Source organism: Calypte anna, chromosome W (genome assembly GCF_003957555.1).
Source record: "Calypte anna isolate BGI_N300 chromosome W, bCalAnn1_v1.p, whole genome shotgun sequence".
NCBI lineage: Eukaryota > Metazoa > Chordata > Aves > Apodiformes > Trochilidae > Calypte > Calypte anna.
The window spans coordinates 5060572-5066571 of record NC_044276.1 but is presented as its reverse complement, the minus strand read 5'-3'; positions in this window follow the sequence as shown (position 1 = coordinate 5066571).

The window sequence follows — 6000 nt, the reverse complement described above, 5'->3', positions numbered from 1 at the left end:
TCCCCATGTACCGCCTAATCCGATTATGTTTTTACACATTTCTTGAGTATGGAGGTTTCCCAACAGGTCACTGACCTCATGCCAAAGTTCTTATGCGGCCACAGAGGACAGGGAGGAGGAGAGTTCTTGCTCCTTCGCCAGTGTCACCAGCTTCTAATTAACAGGGGTGCTTGCTGACAATCCCACCTTTTCCTTTTTCTTGGTCAATCAGTGGTAGAGAAGGAAAGGTAGTGGATCTTCTTACCCGACTCTTTGGGTTTTCTGCTAATGTTAGTTTGCGCCGAACTGGCTCCCTTTTTTCTGATTCATCTGAGTGGGGGCTAGATCGAGGTCTATGCCCACATTCTCCACCAGATATTGCAAGAAAACCTCTTCTAGGGCACGGCGCTCCAAGGTCTAAGCAGGTGTTCCAGCAGAAACTCACGCATAGTGTGCTGAGTCTATTGCCCTCAGGGTTGACTAACCTGGATAGAAAGTATTACTCCGAAAGCAGCCAATCACTCTGCTGACTTGCTCAGGAGTGAGCTTAGATTATGAGTTTGACCCTCACCTTTTATTGGCCCCCTAATCCTGGTCATGCGCAGTGGGGGCCCGCCCTAATCAGGCACAGGTGGGCTTAACACAAGCTCATGCCCACTCCCTGGCAATTAGTGGCACGTGGTTGATTCATTTCACTACAGGAAAGGGCCAGTCAAAGTTTCAGTTGTCACTCTTTGCATTTGTTTTCCAGTCCCATTTGTTGGGAGTTTTGGGAGGCCTATTGAGCAACAGTGGAGAGTGGCCACCAAGGGCTGGTATATTCGAGGTTTGTTGTAAAAAGCAAAGCCGTACCTCGATTGTTGGTGGTGCTGTGGGTAGGGTTCCATGTGAGGGTTAGGGCCAGCCAAAGTTTTCAGTGTTCACTGTTTGTATTTGTTTTCCGGTTCCCTTCGTTGGGAGTTTTGGGAAGCCTATCGAGCAACAGTGGACAGTGGCCGCCCAGGGCTGGTATATTCGAAGTTTGTGCTAAAACGCAAAGCCATAGCCCGATTGTTGGTGGTGGTGTGGGTAGGGTTCCATGTGAGGGTTAGGGCCAGCCAAAGTTTTCAGTGGTCACTCTTTGCATTTGTTTGCCACTTCCCTTCGTTGGGAGTTTTTGGAGGCTTGTTGAGCAACAGTGGAGAGTGGCCACCAAGGGCTGGTATATCCGAGGTTTGTGGTAACACGCAAAGCTGTAGCCCGATTGTTGTTTGTGGTGTGGGTAGGGTTCCCTGTGAGGGTTAGGGCCAGCCAAAGTTTTCAGTGGTCGCTCTTTGCATTTGTTTTCGAGTCCCGTTCTTTGCGAGTTGTGGGAGGCCTATTGAGCAATAGTGGAGAATGGCCGCCGAGGGCTGGTATATTCGAGGTTTGTGGTAAAACGCAAAGTCGTAGCTCGATTGTTGGTGGTGCTGTGGGTAGGGTAGGGTTCCAAGTGAGGGTTAGGGCCTGTGAAAGTTTTCAGTGGTCAGTCTTTGCATTTGTTTGCCAGTCCTGTTCGTTCGGAGTTTAGGGAGGCCTATTGAACAACAGTGGAGAGTGGCTGCCTAAAGTTTGTATATTCGAGGTTTTGTAGTGGAACAAAACAATCAGACGCCTGTGATTACCGAGAAGTGGGTGTGAGCCGGTATCAAATCCACCTGTGCCCAATCAGGGCAGGCCCCCTATTGAGCATGTGCAAGACCAGGGGGCCAATAAAAGGTGAGGCTCACACTCACCAAGCAGCTCACTCTTTTGCTAGTCACAAGAGAGGCTGATAGCTCATCGAGCCGTGGTCTGATCTTGCTAGTTCCACTACGTGAGTGATAGACTTAGAGCACAACTCTCAAGTCTATACTGCTACACCTACTCAGACCTTGAGGCACCGATCCCTGAAGAAAGATTCATCCTGCTACAAGGTTTGTTGTAAAATGCAAAGCCGTAGCCTGATTGTGGGTAGTGCTGTGGGTAGGGTTTGATTTGAGGGTCAGGGCCAGCCAAAATTTTCAGTGGTCACTTGATATAAACACCTTGAATTAAAATATGTCTCTTGAATCACCTTTTTTTTTTCTTCTCTGGTTGCAACATTATGTCAATTAACATATGTTTATCTCACCATATGCCTGACAGACACCTAAAAGATAAGATTGCTTGTCAAGTTGCCTCCTTGTGCATGGTAGAGACAAAAACAATGAAAGTAGCAGGACACCAAAAGACAAAAAGATAAGGATGACTCATCTCCGGGAAGTTTGGAAATCTGTATGTTTCAGGGATATATGCAAAAAAGGGACCCGTCTTTCTTTTTGCTGTATAAAAAACCCTAGGAAAAAAGGAAAAGGTGGCAGCTTTCTTCTAGACGCCCCCTTCTCTCGGCACTTTGCTTTCCAGCCATGAGGCAGACACAGCGGAGGATCGAACAGCGGAGAACCCAGAAGTAACTCCAGCCTGAGGCCAGGTCCAAGCGGACGGTGAAAAACCTCTTTGTTCTTTTCTTTTACCTTAATGACGCTCTCTCCAAGGTGACTAATTTGTGCAAAGATTTTCTGCGGGCAAACCGGTTTTCCCTGTTTTGAAGGTGGTGTTATCGTTTCCTGCCCTAAATAAATCCTTATAACTTGTTTAAATCCTAAAGCCTTTTTATTTTTGTAAATTCACACGTCGTCTATAAGTAGTGGCTGAATTTTCCTCACAATCAAAATATAAATAATAACTCGGATCGTAATATTTTTATTGGTGTCACGGACAGGATAAAATCGAGGAACAATATCAGAGCCTGCTTTTAGTTTGATGCCTGAATTGCAAAACTAACTCTTAAACAAATTTAAAATAATTTAAAGCCAAAGTAAATACAAATGGAGACCATAGCTTGTACTGCCAGCTCCAGTGGAGGTAAAAACCAGACTGTTTCCTTCTATAAGGAGGAAGAATTCCGTGAATATGCTCTTGTTCATCCTTTCTGGGACCACCTAACAACTCATAATTATATCCCGAAGGATACTCTTTACGATTTAATTTACACAAATTATAAGAATGGTGACTTTACCGCCCTTGCTAAATCTGTAAAAATTTTAGACAATCCTTCTGCTCTGGACAAAGATTCCAAAAAGTGTGTGAAAAAACACAGGGTAGACTTTTTCAACGCTCGTGCCTTTTTTATCCTAGCCGCTATAATTTGGCAGGAGAAAGAAGAAATGCGCCAAAGATTAGAAAGTCTTGAAAGTGGCATGTTTGTAGAATTTGGGGACCTCCTAAAAACCGTTGACGAAGCTGAGGACTCCGGGGAGCCAAATTCTGAAATCAGTGCTGCACTTGGTCCGATTCTGGAAGGCACTACATCTGCGTCTGAATATACAACAGATGATGGAGAGTATGTCTCTCCTGAAAGACTCCGTAAAAAAACGGTGCATTTTGCACCCAAAAAGGGGAAAAGAAGACCCTTCATTTTAAAATCAAAGCCACAGCCGGAAGCTGCCAACACGCAAACAGGCATTCCCCTCAGGCTGTAAACCCGTCCGAGGGAGAAATGGCTGAATTACACAAATGGGTCAGCACATTTATAAAAACTGGGGCTAAAAAATTTGATAAATTGGAGAAAAAGGTCCAGCAGCTCACTGTAATGAGCGAGAAGTCCTCTACTCAATCTTCCTCCTGTCATGAGACTTCTGAAAGTTCAGAAGATGAAAGCATGCCTGTAACACATAAGCGTCTGCGTCCTGTAATTAGAGCAGAACATACACATGAGCTAGATACCGGATGGGAGCAAGTTACTCATAAAGAATTTCCATACTCTCCTCTGGAACTGACCCAATTAAAGAGGCAATTTGGCAGATTACCTTTGGAAACTGATATAGACTATGTGGTAAGGGTTTCATCTTCCAGTGGAGACCACATATTATTATCAGAAAAAGAAGTGTCAGGCCACTAGGGTCCTGGAGTTATGTTGATCGCTTTTAATTCCAGAGCTCCATGATCCCTGACACAACAAGCTGCTTATAATGTGGGCTTCACTGACCCCATAGCTAGGGGAGAACCCCATGTATTGTGAGGGGGTCTCACCCAGCTACTGGACAATGTTCATAAAGCCAGTGTGATCCAAATGATTTATGACCATGCTCTGATGATTAACCGGGAGGACCCACTTATGCTAAAAGTAAAACCTGAGAGGATGGATATTCTCATCAGAAGGTTACCTACGCAACTGCAAAATCTAGCCCTACAGATCAAGGCTAGAATCGAAAAGGCAAATAGAAATTCGCTATTACGCACGGACTATACTTGGTCCGATCTGCTTACTGAATTGACAGAATTTGGACGCAAATCTGTGGCACCCGAAGCTGATTCTACATCTGTAAGAATTCTTCAAACCCCAGCAAAATATAATGATAATAAAAAATTGACTCATGCCGCTGCGGCTGCCAGGCCTCCCCAAATTCCTCCTCACCAGCAGGAGGAATCACAGGGTGACTGGACAGTTGTAAATAGGGGAAGCAGACAGAGAAACAACAATAATCATCAAAATAGACCCTCCTGAGAAAGAAATAATTCACCACAGGGTCAACTGGGACCTTTTGCAAAGCTTAAAGAGGAAGCTAAGCGAAAAGGCATTCCCCCTTCACTGTTGACTCACAATTTTACTTATGGCCATCTAAAAGCCTTGGTAGAAGAATGGCCTGCCAGGTCACATTCAGGGGAAAGATCTGGAAATTCCTGATGCCGAATTTTGCCCCAAAAGGCGAGAATAAACTGCCTCAAAGACTTGATTTGAGTCAAATAGGCAGGAGGTATTTTATTAACGACGTGCGCCGGAGAAATCGCAAAGGGGATTTCTGGATTCCCGTGACAAATGCAAGCCTTTTTATACATTTTGATTACAGAATTACATCATAGTACATACATAATCATGCATATGTATATAGAGGCGTGGTATAGGCGGGGTGTAGGGTGGAGCCTTTCTTTTGAGGAGCATCTTGGTGGTCGTTCCGGTTGCCTTCATCATTGGCAGGGGGCGTCCCGTGAGTCTTCCTCCTTTAAACTTTTGAACTCCTTCCTAATTTGGGCAATCTCCGATGTACTTGGCTTGGCCCCCATAGCTTGGCAGAGGCCTTTGGGTCAAGCCGACCTCGTTGGTTCTGGAATGCGCTGAGCTCTATCACTACCTGTTCCTATCTCTCTTCCCCGCCACTGTGTTCCATTCCTCAACTAATTTATTGCTCTATGTGGTTTTCCTAAACGCTGAGTTTTCTCCAGATGCTCTATATCTTATGCTTTAACCCATTATCTCTGGAAAGTAACTGTTTCAGGGGCTTCATTCCCATAATTCAGGAAACTAAAAAGCCCTTGCTCTGCTACTAAAAAGAAAGCAAAAAGGCAGCAGAGAGAAGAGACAGGTCCTGACCCCAGTTCAGTAAATTCTACTGACCCCCTGAATAAACCTTAGGAAACTCTCCCTACAAATCAAAATGACTGGTCCAAAAATAATGAACAATCAAATCCTAAAATATCAAGTCCTCCAAAAGACTGGCAAAATGTGCTAAGATTGGTCTTGAATAAAAATGGAGATTTGGAACTTACATGCGCTGTTGGGCCAAAATGCTACCCTGTCACATTTGTAGTGGACACAGGGGCACAGATCTCCACGTTAAAATCTGATGTAGCCCAAAAATGTGGTATTAATTCTTCACTCAAACCAATATTTGTTAGTGGTGCTTTGGCAACCTCTGTGTTGCAAAAGACAGCTAAAGTTTCCCTTAAACTACCGGGAGACGAAGAGTTAATCCGAACCCAGATTATTGTAGATAATATCCCTTACAATTTGTTAGGAATGGATGTATTGATTGGCAGATCGTGGAGAGATGAAAACGGTCGTCTTTGGAATTTTGGCACCCCCAGTCTTAAAGTTAGACTGCTAAACAGCACCCTCTCGCCTCCCCCAAAGCAAAATCACGAATATTGAGCAGTATCCTATTCCCTTAGCAGCTAGAGAAGGTATCAGGGATGTAATTTCTG